Source organism: Macaca mulatta, chromosome 15 (genome assembly GCF_049350105.2).
Source record: "Macaca mulatta isolate MMU2019108-1 chromosome 15, T2T-MMU8v2.0, whole genome shotgun sequence".
Classification (NCBI taxonomy): domain Eukaryota; kingdom Metazoa; phylum Chordata; class Mammalia; order Primates; family Cercopithecidae; genus Macaca; species Macaca mulatta.
Window position 1 is genome coordinate 71,761,932 of NC_133420.1, and position 14,779 is coordinate 71,776,710.

The following is a 14,779-nucleotide window of genomic DNA, read 5'->3' on the forward strand; positions in this document are numbered from 1 at the left end:
TCTTATTTTAATTAAAGGAGAAAAATAGACCCAAAATGATTTTAGGAGCTGATTCGGATACATTTTCAGGCAGTTTAGAATTTAAATTCATGGTTCTTTTCTACTGAATTTATTGGATAATAATTTATGCATATACAGATAAATTTGGTGCACTTTAAAATCTGCTTCAAATGTCTTGTGTTAAGATCTTGTTCTTCCTGAATTAGAGGTCCACAGGCCTATTTTGGCCTACAGAAATGTTTTGTTTGCTCATAGAAAGTGTTGATTTTTCTTTTAAGTCATCAACCTATAAAAACACAGATTTCACATAAAAAATGGATTTCCAATTACTCTTAAAGAATCAGAAGATCCAGCAATGTCGGGTCTTTATCTCTACATAGCAACTGCTGCTAGCACTGAATAACTTTCCCCTTTCAATGGTGCATGTGCCTCAGCACCAACGGTCTCTAGGATGAGACCCCAGTACTACAAATCAAGGTTTTCTCTGTTGACCTAGATGAGAACATTCTGACATTGATAATAAACAGTTTAAGCACCATTATTAAGTGGTATTTGAATTCAGAGATTAGATACACGAACAAAACCTAGGGTACTGCTACCTTGAACTTCTTTTAGTAAGAAGCAAGTTCTTCTAACTTTCCTCTACTTTCTTTTAAGTTTGTCCAAAAGTGCATTTGCAAAGGGATTACAAAGACCATGGCAGAACCAGCTCACCCCTCCCTAACACACACATCACATGCTTATTCCACCAGCTCCTCTAATTAAAGGCCTCGCACAGCTCATACAACTCCCAAAGCCAATTAAACAATGCTCACCCTTGTACCTCACAGTAGATTGGGGAGTAGTTTGGAAAACGCCGTGATTGATATGAAAAGTAGTAACGTATTTTTAAGCACTTTTAGCACTGTTGTTACTCTATGAGGCACAAGCTTTCAACACAGTGGCCTTTTATCTTCTGCGCTTTTGGAGTGTGAGAACACCATGGAGGCTACATGCACCACAGCATTTCTGTGGGCTGGGAATCAAGGCCCGGAGAAGGGGGTGGGCAGCTGGGGAGTGACAGTGCAGGGAGGGGGAGTTGGCAGCTGTCAAATGAATAGCATTTCCCTCTTCCATTATCCTGCTGTCCAAGTGCTCCATCTATTCATATTCATGGTTTCCATCAGTGTGCATAGCACCACGGCCAGCTTCCTTGTCACGTTTCATTTTCTTGTCTTTCTTGGAGTTTCATTTTGATTTACTAAAAATCAGTGGACTGCTTCTAAACAAGGATCAGCTAGTAGAAACTGGAGCTAGTTGGTAGAGAATCTACTGGGAGGAATTTATTTACATACAAGAAGTTAAAGCCAAATATATGTGGTAAGTTAACTTTTTGTTCATCCATCGTTAATTTCATTAATTTCCTACTAATCTAGTGATTAATTCCCCATGTAGGAAGACTATATTCACATTGCTAAGAGAAAGAAATAAGGAAAACATTTTATATTTTAATTACAAAGTAATGTGTATTTAATTTAGAATATATAAAACTACAAAAATTTAGGAAAGTACAGAAAAGAAATTAAAATCACCTGAACCTAGACGTAATTGTTATTAAGTTGTGAGTTTATTTCTTTACAGTCAAATATGTATTATATTTTTTAGGAAATTGTGATAATTCTAGAAATTATTCTTCATTGTCTGCTTATATGTGTATAATACTAAATCATAAATATTTTAATATCTTTAAATATTTTATTAAAGCTTTTCACACGTCTATATAGAATTCCATAATATGGATACTCCATGATTTTTGGGAAGTTAGGTTTTTCTGAATTTAAATAATAAACAATGTTGTAATAAAGACATTCACAAGCTTTCACATCCAAGCTTTGTGCAAATCCATGATTTTTCCTTAGGAAAATTTCCCAGAAGTGATTTGTGAGTCAAAAGATAGTTGGCCTTTAAAGTGACCTCCACAAAGGTGGTAGGAATTGAACCTTTCTGATGTATGACAGCCTCAAACAGGGAGCTTTTCTAAGCATATCTTTCTGGGAAGCTACTCAGAATATTCTTTGACTGCTTTTGTCTAGATATTTTTACTCTACGAAGAAGACTAATCACTTGCTGGAGTTTCTTGGAATATAGGAAGAGGAGAGCGGAATGCTGCCAACTTTGAAAATGTTTGGGAAAAGTGTGGGCCATATTAACCATCGTTTTAATTAACATTTGTTTTAGATCATGAATGGAAAACCAACTCTTCTGGAGGAAAACATAAATGTCTGCTGGGGAACATGTATTTGCTTTGGGAACCCTTGGGACCAAGAAAATAAAATGCTTAATAACAACAGCATAATGAGGCCGCAGGAGTGCTGAAAGCATTAATTAATGAACAATTTTAAAGTTCTTCAGAAGCCTAGGGAGAGTTTAGAGTGGATGGATTCCTTTACTGACAAAGACTATTATGTTGTACTGCTTGGGATGACTTGATTAAACCAGAGCTAAATTTTAAAACACACCTAATTACAGTTTCCCTATTATAAATGGAATGTCTCATATTTATTGGAGTCCTATTATTGTATTGAGATGAACCACAGTTAACCACATCCAGATTTTTTAATATTTAGGCTCTAGAACTAAACTTTTACATGTACCTGGAGAAGTTTAGAAGTTGATATTGTACTGTCCTTATATATAACGTCCCAATTTGCAACAAAACAGCCATAGGAAGTCAGGCCCTGAACTGACCAAAGAACCTGAGGCTGTGATCAGAAGAATGCATGCTATGTAAATAGATCACTTTTGGGCAAGTGCTTCCTATTGTTGTCCAATGAAACTTAACATTTTCAGTGGTCCTTCTGAGTTTAACAGGTTTCTTACTCCTGGCAATAAAACCAGACTTTGCTACAGTGGTTTACTTGACAAATTTAATCTCCACTTGTTCCTGCAGTAGGATTAAACATGTAAACACAACATGAGTTAATTGTGAAAATGGACACTGATGTGACAACTCAGTTGGAAAACTTGCTGTATTTTGTCATAAAAGTAATGAGAGTTTAATTGCTTGTTTTTAGTGATATTGCTTAGAGAACCTTTAAACTGATATAGCATAGAGAGAGAACGCTTCTACATGCCTTAGAAGGGAATCTATGCTAATTATAATAATACGCTGCCAGCATGATTGTTTTGTAAGAGATGTTGTCCTGGTGATATGCTGGGAACTGTACTTACTGTTCCTTCAGGATAGGAGATGTCCCTTGAGAGGAGAAGGGAGTTCTGGGTCTTTCTTTTGTGTGTTACAGTAAAGGGAACTCTTGAAGCTTTATATTTCTAAAGTGAATATCCAGGATTACTCTTTCTGGATAGTTCTCTTGCATGGATATCAAACTCAATAAAGCACTTAATACTCTCAATACTGGTAATATCTGAAGTTAGTCCAGTAATTCAGAAACAGGAAGTTTGAACCCATTTAGACTTTAATACACTAACCAACAGTCATTTCCCTCAATTTCATTCATTACCTGAATTTCATACATTCATGGATTCATTACTTCATTCATTTATTTACACATAGCCTGAATTGAGTGTCTGAATTGAGTTCAGCAGTCCCTTGGGGTCATCAGGATGGGTTCCTTGTCTTCAAGGAGCTCCCAGACTAGTGGAACAGGCATGGGAAAACTAATACAGTGTGGCATGAGCTGTGGTGGAAATCTCCCCCAGGCATGCAGGAACAGGGATGGAGTAGCTAACCCTGCCTCACAGTCCCTCCTGACTTCCTCAGCTCAGTTCATTTTATTTATTTATTTATTTACTTATCTACTTATTTATTTATTTTGGAGACAGGGTCTCACTCTGTCACCAGACTGGAGTGTGGTGGTACAATTATGGCTCACTGCAGCCTTGACTTCCAGGGCTCAGGCGATCCTTCTGCCTCAGCCTCCCGAATAACTGGGACTGTAGGAGTATGCCACTGTGCCCAGCTAAGTTTTAAAAATCACTTGTAGAGACAAGGTCTCACCAGGTTGCCCAGGCTGGTCTCAAACTCCTGGGCTCAAGTGATCCTCCCACCTCAGCCTCCCAAAGTGCTGGAATTACACTGTGAGCCACCTTGCCTGGCCCATTTTATTTTAATATATAGCTGTTTTACCCGAGAACCTTGCCACTCCGATTGTGTCCCACAGACTAGCAGCATCAGCATCACCAGCAGTTCATTAGAAATGCATCACCTCAACCAGACCTGTTGAATCATAATTTGCATTTTAACAAGATCTTCAGGATCCAAAATTTGTCACATGATCACAACTCTTATGTGGAATACAGGGAGAGGTGGCACTGTTACAAATGTATGTTCTTAGCTGGGCATAGTGGCTCACGCCTGTAATCCCAGCACTTAGGGAGGCTGAGGCGGGTGGATCACGAGGTCAGGAGTTCGAGACCAGCCTGGCCAATATGGTGAAACCCTGTCTCTACTAAAAATGCAAAAATTAGCCAGGTGTGGTGGTGCGTGCCTGTAGTCCCAGCTACTCGGGAGGCTGAGGCAGGAGAATCACTTAAACCTGGGAGGCAGAGGTTGCAGTGAGCTGAGATCGCGCCACTGCGCTCCAGCCTGGGTGACAGAGCAAGATTCTGTCTCAAAAACCAAAACAAAACCAAAAAACCCAAATGTATGTTCTTACGTACATTGAGCAGAGTGAGCCCACTTTTGATCAATGTGTACTGGAATGATTTAGTAATAATAGCTTCCTGTATTATGTGTCTATTGCTTGCCAAGTGTAGCTGCTAAGTAGTTTAGTATATGATCTTACTCATTTCCTTCTACAGCCTGTAAGATAGGAATACTTATCCCCATTTGGCACACTAGAAAACAGACGTTCATAGAAGTTAAGGGATATGTCCAGGCCACGCAGCAAATAATAGCTGAACCAGAATGTAAATGAAGGATTGCTTTGTTCCAAAGCTTTGTGCTTTCCCCTGCAGTACACACACAGACTCCCAAATATTGGAGACATATCCCTGAAAGCGTGCTTCATACTTAGTTTCTTTTTATCTGTCAGTTTCATGACAGAAAGTTAGTACATTAAACCCAAATAGCTCTAAAACTGGAGTTAATTACCTTCTGCTGCAGATGCAATTAGTAATTGCTTTAAACCTGCTAGCATGCCTGGCAGCTATCTGTTCCCAGATGCAATTTTGGTAAATGGTTAAATCCTATTGGTCTGCTAATTTGTGGTGTTAGATATTAGATGAATTTCATTTCTGAAAACCTTTAGGTAGACCTCACCTTGGGAGTCATTTGGGCTGCATTTGGCTTGCAGACTACCTGTTTGATACCTGGGCCTATTTCTTTGCTGTGGAATACATTTTGCTCAGGGAATGCTTGGTGAATCCATTCTTTAGTGTTTAAAAAATCTTTATTCTTAGGGTTTATTTTTCTGGTCAAGTTTTTTCTATTTAATCTTTCCTATTCAATTAAAGGAAAAGTGTGACATTTTATGATCATTATAATGGTGTGAACCTTATGTGGATATATGAAGAAACAGTTAATATCTTCTGTAATTCCCCCTTCATTTTTACCCCACAGTGGGAACCAGCATCCACAAACTGGCTCATATTTTTCCACAGCTTTGTCCTTCCTCATACAAACAGGCACAAACAGCTATGTGCATCTACCCTGCAATTTGCTCTTAAGATGTCATGGACGTCCCTCTCCACTCTCAAATCTCATTTGCAAAATTCTTTGTTCTTCTCTACAAGGATTCTCAATTTGAGCAAGGAAGTAAGTAAACTACTTTCCATTTAGGTATCTCAGACAGGACTTTAAAAGAGATATGCCTATAAAATTAGTGATATCAAATAAAGGTGCTTAGAACATAGGCAAATGCCTATATTGATTTTGTTGTTGTTGTTGAGACGAAATCTCGCTCTGTCACCGAGGCTGGAGTGCAGTCGTGCGATCTCCGCTCACCGCAAGCTCCGCCTCCCCGGTTCACGCCATTCTCCTGCCTCAGCCTCCCGAGTAGCTGGGACTACAGGTGCCCACCACAACGCCCGGCTAGTTTTTTGTATTTTTAGTAGAGACGGGGTTTCACCATGTTAGCCAGGATGGTCTCGATCTTCTGACCTTGTGATCCACCCACCTTGGCCTCCCAAAGTGCTGGGATTACAGGTGGGAGCCACCGCGCCCGGCCGCCTATATTGATTTTTAAGGAATTATCTTTCTAATTTAGAATATGGAAAAAGGATGGTTGATACTGATATATATCTTCTTGTAATCTCTAAAAATAAAACAGTTTGACCATTTTTTGGACAGAAAATAGACTTATTGTGCCCAATTCAATGTGGGCCCCAAAATACTGTAACAGTACACTGCACACTCATTTCTCCTTGTTGGTTGCTGTGCTCTCTTGCACAACTTCAAAGCCTCCCATCATCTGTGAAGAAAACTTTTTTTCCCTTAGTAAATAGCATGAATACACTTCGTTTTTCTATTTTTCTAACCTTCTGGCTTATGTGGAACTGGTGCCAAATTCCTCATCATGAAGGCATCTAATTTATATTTTGACAACAGTGATAGCTTCAGATGAACAGTTGTAAATAATATGTCTTCTTCTTTTTAGTTATGGATTGCATATTAATTTTATCCAAACTACATAATTATCTCATCCTTCTGAAGAAATAATATATACAAAGGAGGATTTTTTAAAGTATAAGACACTAGGACCATTTGTTGCAATTATTATCACTATTATTATCATCTTCCTCTGTCCTAGTATCCTTTATTTTCTGAATTTAAAAAAAATGGTTGTATGATGTGCTATCTAGGGCTTTGATAAATACTCTTTTTATTCTGGTAGGTGTCATTGTTGTTACATTTCTCCTTCGAATTTGCTTTTCTGGGCTTTCCTCAGACCCTCTCTTAAGCTACCCATTGTGCCTACAGCATCGATGGCATTTATTATGTTAAAAATGATTCTAGTTTCACATGGCTACATTTTATTGGTGCTAAAAGCATCAAGGTCCAGTGTAAAGAGCACTGGAGTGAGAGTCAAGAAACATAATTTGGTGGGCTTTGGAGCTATTTTGCTGTAGGACCTTACGGCAAGTCATGGAGCCCATCTAGACCTCCTCTCCCACTCCTTACTCCCAACCCCTGAGCCACCCTAGCTTCCTCCCCAAGAGACCAGGTGCTATCACACTACATGTCTTTGCACATGCTCTTTCCACTGCTTCAAATGCCCTTTCTTGTCTCCTACCAGACAAATTCCTACTCATCTTTAAATGGCCCACATTCACATCTCATCTCCTATGGGAAACTCTTCTTGACTCCCTCTCTTAAACACTATTAGTTGCTTCTTAATCTGCAAGGAATCTCATAATTCCACAAACACACATAATAATACTTTTAATATTTTATTGCAGGTGTGTGTGTGTGTCTGTATCTAAATCTCTCTCACTAAACCATGAGCACCTTTAGGACAAGGACTGTGTCTCATTCATCTTTGTCTCCTCAGGGTCTAGAACTTCGCCTGATACGTGGTCCTCTATACCTGTTGGCTCACTGAAGCCATGAGCCTTAGTTTACCCATCTGTAGTAGGGGGTTGGACCATATGCTTGCTGTTAAAGTAATGCTATGGAATTCTATGTTTTTACAGAGACCTTGAACAAGAAGCCCAGCCAGGTGATGCTTTGTGTGTGCAATGCAGAGGAGAAGTGTGTTGATGGATTGAAATTTGGCTGCATCACCATTTCACAATGGTGGGCAAAAGAGGCACATTGGCTCTTTTGAACTTTAAGTAGCTGTCCTCATATCTTGTTTCACCATCTTAAAGAACATTTACTATATATACGAATGAATCCATAAACAATATAAAGTCAAGTTTAATAGTTGTTTTCTTTTTTAGCTTATATGACTGTTTTAGAGACACATTTGTATTGATAACATAAGAAGTTAGTTTGTGTATTCTTGTATACGTGGACATTACTTGGCACATGATAATGAACCTTCGTGCCCTGTTGGACCAAAAAAAAAAAAATTATGTCCTTATTTGGTGTGATGTTTCCCTCTAGGGGCCTGTTTCCAGCCAGGAAAATTTGTGCTTCTACTTGTAACTCCAGTGCCGTGCAAGCTACCTCCAACCCCCATCCCACCCACTTACACGGTTAGCCTTTATCTTCTGATTAGGGAAATGTATGCCTCACCACCTCCATCACAGGCAGCATTGTATACCAGCAACATAGCCTTTCTCTCTTTCCATGGTGAGAGAAATTAGCTTAGTGAATTTTTGGAAAATTTCAAGGCAAGTGTGGCTTGAGCTCAAGATGAAGGAGTTAACCCCCACTGTACTTGTTTTTGATTGAAGTCTATTTTACTGCTTTTTAAGTGAGAGCTCAGGATTAGCAGCTGCTGAGTATAAGTCTTAAGGTCTGACAGAAGCCTTTGCAGGGGCACCTGCTGCTTTCAGGACTGCCTGGGACTAAGGGAATCCCCCACACAAAAGGCTTCTGTTGGATTTCTATGCATAGTTGAGAATGCTTAAATGACAAGGGAAGAAAACCACAAGTGAAAGAGAAAGATGGACTAGTAGAAGTAAATGGAAATACTGTTGACAAAAGGCTATGCCAGTGCAAAAAGTGAGTATGAAGCACCAGAGAAAAGCTGGAAAGCAAACCCAAAATGGCTAGGAAGAAGACCTGGAGGCAGTATTCACATTTTCTAAAACTACAGTAGGAGCCATAATTATCTAAAATCCCCACTAGATATTATCACTTGAAACATCTTGTCTCACTCTTTTAGTCTGTGTAAGTTACCAGTCCTTCCGGAATAAGTAGGAACAATTTTGAGCCCCTGGCATGGAATGGTATAGCCCTATGCCAGTCAATTTGCCAGCCCTGGCATGACATAAGTGAGCACAGGCAGCCTTGAAATGTGTACATTATGTAAGCTGCACTGTCTCCTTTCTGTGCTGACCACATTCCATAGTGTTCTAGATAAGCAAAGGGGCATCCTGTTTGGTTGTCAGTGCTACTTGATGGGTATGCCATGACCCCTTTAGAGATGTGACACCAGGCAGGGCGCAGTGGTTCACATCTGTAATCCCAGCACTTTGGGAGGCAGAGACGGGTGGACTACCTAAGGTCAGGAGTTAGAGACCAGCCTGGCCAACATGATGAAACCCCATCTCTACTAAAAATACAAAAGTTAGCCGAGTGTGGTGGCACTTGCCTGTAGTCCCAGCTACTCAGGAGGCTGAGGCAGGAGAATTGTTTGAACCCGGGAGGCAGAGGCTGCAGTGAACCAAGATTGCACCACTGCACTCCAGCCTGGGCAACAGAGTGAGACACCATTTCAAAAATAATTAAATAAATAAATAAATATAAATAAATAAAAAAGAGAGATGTGATACTAATCTTGGATCTCTGTGTAAAACATTATGTTTGCAGTGTACCTTGATATCCACTGGGTTGAATGTTGTGCTGAGTTAGGTGATATGGTTGGAGTTTTGAGTCACCCCTACCCTTACTGCTACTACAGCAGCTATCACAATGTTAGAGCTAAATGCAGGAAAGTCTCTCTTTATTCTGCCTGATGCTCTCCCTCCTCTGCCTCCCATGGATACAACATAATAGGAAACCAGTTAGTTGTTTGCAGACCTCCAGCTGCAGGGGAAACACAGAGCAGAATGTAGTAGGGCAGGTGTGAGACTGAAACAGCAGATAAATAAACATCATGATGGTCACCTGACTCAAGGGGAGCCAGTCTGCATACTGGCAGACCTAGGGACTGGCCTGCCTTGAAAATCTCTGTCCATTCAGGGACAGATTGGCCCAATAGGTTATATCTCTCAGAAGTTTGGTTTTGGAAGTAAAGATTATCAGAGAGTCAGAAGTGAAATCTACAAGGATGCACATAAAAGACCATGAGCAAGACCAAAAAAAGGCAGAAGCCACGATGATATCATAGCAGAATCAATAAGCAGAGAAGAGATCATAGCATCAGGGTGAGAAAGATGTACATGAAGAATCTATATAAATAGTTGAGTCATTTTAATGGCATACACAAAAGTGAAAAGTCTTCGAACTCTTGCTTCTAAGGGTCAGGTGGCCAAGCAGCCCCTAAGGAGCAGTTTAGCGTGGAAAGCTACTAGATCAGCTGGAAAGGACATAATGAACCCAAATGCACCTATTTAGTTTATTACTCGTGGTACATCAGACAGCATGAGCATTATGTCTGCATCATCAGTTCTCTCTGGCCCCGCCAGGTCTCATGGAGGTGATGAGGATGTGAGCCTAGGTGGATACCCTGCACATAGGGATCTGTTTCACAGCTAAGCAACACTGAGCTTTAGAAAACCCCAGTTTTATAAGGAGACATGCCTATCCTCCCCTCCAGAGACAGACGATTCCAGGATAATAAACTTTATTACCCTGGAATGTAAACAGATCTCTGGGCAGGGGATGTTCTCTGTCTTTACTATGCTGATCAGGAAACAAATGTGCCTTCTGATCTGCAGGGGAACACTGTCTCTAGTTTCCTAGGCTGTTTGCTATGGAAATATCCCAGAAAATATAGTCTGGCATGACTTATAGAAACATTGAGAATTGCCTCCCAACACTAAGAATTATTTATTTATTTATTTATTTATTTATTTTATTTTGAGACAGAATCTTGCTGTGTTGCCCAGGCTGGAGTGCAGTGGTGAGACCTTGGCTCACTGCAACCTTCACCTCCCGGGTTCAAGTGATTCCTCAGCCTCCTGAGTAGCTGGAATTACAGACATGTGACATCACACCCAGCTAATGTTTGTATTTTTAGTAGAGATGAGGTTTCACCATGTTGTCCAGGCTGATCTTGAACCCCTGGCCTCAAGTGATCCACCTGCCTCAGCCTCCCAAAGTGCTGGCATTACAAGCGTGCGCCACTGCGCCGGCCCCAACACTAAGCATTCTTAAGCTGCCTTGAGTCTTCTTCCAGTTTATACATGGCCAAGTCCTATTTTAACTGCTATTTAGATTCATATGAACCTCATATTTTCTTTATTGCCATTAAATTCTTAAAGCACCACTTCTCCCCAGAGTCACACTAACCTGGGTGGGTTTCTGCTCCTCATCTCTAGAAGACCAGAACTAACTAACATAAAGCTGGAAAATTAGAATGTAATCAGAAAGCAGGCCATTGAATGCCAGGTGAAAGTTTTAATCGAATATGAAACCCTGACACTTGGATGCCACAGAACTAGCTTTAGTTAGGCTTGATCCACTTATGCCTCCGTTCATTTGGGATGTGATTACTCAAGACACAGGAAGTTATTTCTATTCATTGCTCCATAATGCTTTTAAGGATGCTTCGAATTTGAGCCGGAGGCAGAAGTGATTAATTTTCTATCCTATTAATCGTTTGGATTTCTTGTTCCAGATCTTCTTCTTAAAAGCCTTAATACATTTCATCAAATGAAACTTCAGTGCTTAGAAAAGATAGGTATTGGCTTACAGGTTTACACACAGGTCCTCTCACTTAGCGGTCCTCCTGCAATGGAAGTTCTTCATACTCTTTGACTTGCTTCTAATACTGCCACCCTGAATCCCTCTAATCTCTGTGCACAAGTATCTTCATCAAAGAGGCATTCCTGGGTCCACCATCGAAACTAGCTCTTGCCCATTGTCTTGTCTTGTGGCACTTGCTCTTTTCATTCTTGGCACACAGCACAATTTGTAATTGTATGTCATGTATGTGTGTTTAATGACTTCTCCCCCACCAGACTGTCAGCTCCATTAAGAGAAGAGTTATATCTTTTGTTCATTACAGAAAACCCAGCCTAGTGTACCAAGTGCTCAAGAAATACTGATTGAACAAATTATAGATTTTTGACTCTCTTTTGTAAAAAGTCTTGAATATTTCAGCTCAGTGAGTTTGCACTTATGTGGTTAGCAATAGTGTTGATGAGTTTTATACATACAGGACTTAACATTATTAGATAGTGTTTTGTTTCTGCCATTTTTTTCCTATTACAAAAGGAATATACTCTCAATGCCTTTAACTCAATAAACAGAAGATAACAAGGGGGAAAAAACCAATATCATGTTAATTCTGCTGTTGACATTTTGTAGAATTGTGTTTTAAAGAAGAGTAATTTTCCATGAGGGTAGAGTGGAGAGGGAAGAGAATGTAGGATGTAAAATCAGTTTGAGATGGTCCACACAAAAGTCGATATGAAAGTGGGATGTAAAGCAGGAGCCACTGGAGTGCAGAGAAAGGGGTTAATATTGGAGACATTCCAGAGACAGAATCAGTGGGATTTGCCCAAGGCAATGCTGACATTTGGGGCTTTGTGATTGGGAGACAGATGTAGCTCTTAACAGAAATAGTGGTGTTGGAGAGGCCTTGAGACCTGGAAAGGAAATAGGCTTTAGAGCCAGCAGAGGTGGGTTTCAGTTCTGGTTCTGCAAGCAAGTCGCCTAACCTCAGTGAACCCATTTCCTTCCTCTGTGAAATGAGCTCCACAGTCCCTACCTTGCCAGGTTGTTGTTGGGTAAGTTACTTAACCTTTCTCAGCTTCTTTATCTGTTAAGATAGGAATAATAACAGTACTTACCTCATGGGTTGTTTCGAGGATTAAATGAGTTAATATTGTAGAATAAGTGATGTATAGAAGTATTTGCTATGATACTTGTTGTTATTGATATATTATCAATATATGGACTGGATGCCCTTGAGACATCCAGCTGAAACTATCCACCTGCCCACGGAAAATACTTGTCTCAAACTTGGATCCATGGTCTGTTTAAAACTGGCAAGGCCAATTTTCCAGGGTGGTTCATGTGTTGTCAGAGTTAAAGGCTGGGAGTCAAGTTTCCATTAACTGAGAGACAATGGTCACTGTACTACATGTCCCAGAGTCCCCTTCTAAAGTGGGTACCTCAACCTGACTGTGTGGATGTAATTTACTAGCTGGTACCCTGGTGAGCCCATGCCTGGGTTTGATTGCCTGCAGAAAAAGCCTGAGGATGCATGGAATGCTGAGTTCTCAGGGCAGGGCAGAGGAGGCCGGGGGTAGGGGGGGTGATTTGTGCAAGCACCAAACCCACAGGGCAGGTGCAAGGCTCAGGAGGTGGGCAGACATGAAATGCACAGGAACAAGCAAACAGAAGGGAATTAGCCTGGGACCGCTACTCATGAAGGCTTTATGGTGGCTCTTTAATGAGGATAGGTTAAAGTGACTGCAAGGTTGAAGGCTAACAAAATATTTTCAAATTCTTTATGCTTTTTATTTAAAGTAAAAATAAATGTAAAATAATGCACTTCAGTTTGCTGTCTTCTTACTGCCTCCCACTCATCAGTTTTGCATAGTGAGAAATGTTCACTTGCCATGGCTTCTTGCCCCCGCCTGAGTTTTTTGTTCTGTTTTTAGCATAGGTCCATTATAACTGAAAGCAAAGAGTCCACCTTCTCAACCCCTCCCTGGCAAACAGGGGGCTGCTGTGGAAATGCTGGGAGACCTTGTTAGATCAGGGCCTTCTGTGATGGCTGTTTATTAGCTCTTCCCACTTTTCTCTGAATTAATGGGATCCTCTGAATGGGAGCCCTTAGAAAGACTCCTGATCACTTCTATTTTCAACTCACCCTTAGCTCCAGACAACTGTGAGAGGACCTGCATTTTCAGAAGAGCATACATTATGAAATGCAGGTAACAATTCTCACTTGGGGCATCCCTGCCCCTCAAAGATGCAGGAAGAACTTGGCCTGAACCCCAATGCTTGGCATCATAAGCTCGGTATGGGCCCTCACCCTGCCGTGGTACTCCTTAGTTGCTCTGTCACCTGGACTCAAAGCCTTATTTCCTACAAGAAATCCAGTAGAAAGCAGCATTTTCCAGAATCTGTAGCTGTTTTGAAGATTTCATTCATGAAGGGTGAGCAGCAGCAAATGGACCACTCAGCTGTGACCCACCCTCTGCCATTTCCCCCTGGGTTGCTTCACATTCTATTACTGCCAGCTCTCTTTGCACCCTCCTGCTGTACATGGGACCAGGTCTTTTAGGATTTTCTGAGGCCTTAGGTCCTCTTCTGCCCACGAGCATACCAGACATATCAATGTGCACCCACACCTCACATTAAATATAGTTTTTGCAGCAAGCGATGAAAAGCACCTTTATAATTGGGCTTTTGAAATCATTTGACTGTAAGTATGTCATTCAATTTATGATTGGCTCTGTTTTCTAGGGAGCTATGCAGTCAAGAATTCTTAAAAAGGAAGACAGCTTAAGTTACCAATTGTTTTCATGCACAAGAAGATATTTTAAAAATATTTTGAAACAAAATGTTTTTGAAATATGTTAGATTTAACAATTAAAGAAGTACCATATATTTGTAGATATTTACTTAAATATTTGGTAATTGTCATGTTTATCTCTTTGTATTTTGGAGACAATAATCTCTTTTAAGCCCTCAAATATTTATGTGCACCTCTTAAAGATACTAAACTGTAAGCGCTGTAGCTATGTTTTCCAGTGGATAAGACAGGTTAGCAGGAGGCCTGTTCACAGGCAAGACACTCTGGGAAAAGAGTTCAGTCCTCATCCTGGCTTCATTTCTCTCCAGAAGCAGCCTTATCAGGCCAACCCGTTTTCCCCATGTGCCTTCTGATGAACACAATTTTCTTTGTCTCATTACACAAATGTTTTCAGAGTACAACTAAATTTAAAAACAGCCATATGATACATTCCTTATACAGGGATTTTTGTCAGGAACCTCAAGCAACTTTTAGAGAATGCTTCACTTGGAAAGGGTTTGGCTGGAAGTACA

The 14,779-nt window shown here is 40.5% G+C and overlaps 1 protein-coding gene across 2 annotated transcripts in view; it reads left to right on the forward strand.

The window, feature by feature from the left end:
* Positions 1-14,779, forward strand: part of MOB3B (MOB kinase activator 3B) — a 201,967-nt gene that overhangs the window by 31,440 nt on the left and 155,748 nt on the right. The window contains exon 1 of one of the 2 annotated variants that reach the window (XM_077965208.1): positions 12,394-12,507. The exons of the other annotated variant lie outside the window; for it this stretch is intronic. The gene's annotated coding sequence lies outside the window, so the exon portion shown is untranslated. Of the gene's footprint in view, positions 1-12,393; positions 12,508-14,779 lie in introns of those variants that run through there. 2 annotated transcript variants of the gene reach the window in all.